This window comes from Dryas octopetala, chromosome 9 (genome assembly GCF_963921425.1).
Source record: "Dryas octopetala chromosome 9, drDryOcto1.1, whole genome shotgun sequence".
Lineage (NCBI taxonomy): Eukaryota > Viridiplantae > Streptophyta > Magnoliopsida > Rosales > Rosaceae > Dryas > Dryas octopetala.
Window position 1 is genome coordinate 1,508,161 of NC_141374.1, and position 2,526 is coordinate 1,510,686.

A 2,526-nucleotide genomic window follows, 5' to 3' on the forward strand; every position below is an offset into this window, starting at 1 on the left:
TTCCCTTATCTTTATGGTCATATTCACCTTTTTAAGTTTCACAAATCCATCAAGGGCATGTTTGGTTGCCTTTCACATTTCATTCTTCATAATTATAACTAATAAAGAAGCGCATAATTTTTTTTTGTACCATAAATAAAGGATACTGTAGCATCCACAGAATGCATACATACAAGTAAAGTAAAAGAAATGAGCAATTTCTTATTTAGGCTTTATCTATAGATCCATATCTCCATCTACCATTTCAGCTTCTGCTGAATTTGGTAATTCACAGTCCGTTCCTTCCACATGTCATTTTCAAGATTGATCTCATAAAAACTCAGGTCTCCATTTTGTCTTACTGTCACTGCAGCACTGCTCCTGGTGCCATAACGTCCCTGCACATCAGAAAATTGATTATTAAATAAATAAAAATATAAGGTTCGATTTGTATGTTTAATTGGAATATAGAATAGTTAATGATGTTTACCAGTGGAGTGTCAACTTCAACAAATATGGAGCTTAGATTGAACTCCCAGTCAAGAGCACATATATGAGGTAATTTGCTTTTATCTGCTTTTACTCTGTCCCTCATTAGTTTTTCAATCATTTCATTCACACGTATTTCGCCTTCACCATATGTATTAAAAAATTTCTGAAACTTTAGCCTCAAGCGCTGAACCTGCAGGAAATATAGCGTATAACTTGGTACTCTAGTAGTGTTTGATCAATGACAGACACAGAGTATCATCAGCCATGGAAGATAAATAAGATATGCTCTAACCTTGTGGCAGGGTGAGTCAAGCTTTGCATTTGAAAGCACATGAATGCCTGGAGAAACCTCATGAATGAGAATAGGCTCTCCTTTTGGCCTGTTGGAGAGGTAAACCATGGTTTTGGAAGCAATATCTGCCAAGATCAGGTTAAACCCATTATACTGGTGAGCCTCTTTGACCAATTCTTCTGCAAATTCCTTTGGAGTCTTCATGCTCTGCCATGGTTTCAGAATTAAACATGAAAGTATGAAACAACCAAAGACAAATTGAGACAATGAAACTGTAAATGAACAACATAGAACACAAAATAATATTCTGAAAGCATACCATATAGAATACCACATGATTATGATCATTAGAATGCCAATGAAATTTGGAGTAAAAAAAAGAGAGACAAGGGGTGGGAGGGTTCAAAAATTGAAAATTGTACCTCCAAGAAAAGCACAGGCAGGTTTCCACGGCTCTTTGCATCCAGGAGGGTATGAAGTTCCAGCACGTTTGTAAGCAAAGCTACTCTCCCTCCTCTTGAACAGGCCAACCATGTCCCTCCTGCAACCTCATCTCTCCCTCCTAATATCTCACAACCTTCCCACCATGCTACTGGCTTTGTAGGCCTTTATACATTTGAAAAACAAAACATAAGCAACCAAATTATTAATAAACTCACCAAATTTATACCAAACAATTAGAACCAATACATAATTCGGTTACTTGCCTGTCATGATATTCATCTCTGTTTTGCAAGAGAAGGAGAGGGTAGAGTGGGTGGGCTTGCCAAGTGAACACAGCTATACACATTTTTGAGAATCTGAAGTGGTTTTTCGGTTTGACAGTGACAAGGGTGTTACTGTTACAGCAAGAAAAGGCAAGGGTGCTACTGCTACAGGTTAATTGCAGCAATTCGAAACCATTTGACTTTGCATGTGTTGCTTTAAGTTTTAACCTTATCGGCTTTGTGGGTACTTATATAAGCTCTGGCCTAGTATATCTCTGGTTTGTACAAAACAGGTGGCTAAAGATAACGTTAGCTTAGTGCCTTAGTCACAAATGCATTGGCGGTGGCCGAGAGGCATATCTAGAAAGTAAGGAAAGTTCTTCAACGTACATCCTAAGTTGGCGAGTTAATTAATATTCTAAGGTCCCCTCTGAATAAATTAACTTACAGTCACACAAGTTGGTTATAAACTTATAATAGAGTGAGTACATAAGCAATAGAACAACCAAGACTCATACGAAAATGCAAGCCACTACATCAACACTTCACTTACTTTAAAAAGCCCCCAATACCAGTATACCAGTACTACTGTAATTGCTTTTAGTTTAGGATAGGCTCATAAAAATGACTAGGCCGGCCAAGCTCAACCTCTGTTATTGAAGTCAGCCTGGCTCTAAAGTCGTATTTAGGAATTTTGGCATATAGTCAACACAATATCTTGAAATATAATAGATATACTATAGAGTGGGCCATAAAAAAATAAAAGACAAACTTCCACATCCCAACCCAATAAATGACAAACTTCCACATCAGTTGAGATTTATAAAATTGGGATACAAGCGGTGTTGTGTTCGTAACACTACTCTATGTCTTAATGGTTACAAAATTTGTGGCTTAGTGGTTTAAGTGGATTGATATTACTAAGAGCAAGCCCAATAAAGGCTTGTCTAAATACAGGTTGTCATTTTGAGGAAAAACCCGCTCCAATGTGGGGGATCACTAAATTTAAGGATAAAAAAAAGAGAAACTTAGAGATAGGTCCAATGTTAACACCTT

The 2,526-nt window shown here is 37.2% G+C and overlaps 1 pseudogene; it reads right to left on the minus strand.

Annotated features, from left to right (window-relative positions):
• Nucleotides 1-212: 212 nt before the first annotated feature.
• Nucleotides 213-1,553, minus strand: LOC147273101 (uncharacterized; annotated as a pseudogene).
• Nucleotides 1,554-2,526: the final 973 nt, after the last annotated feature.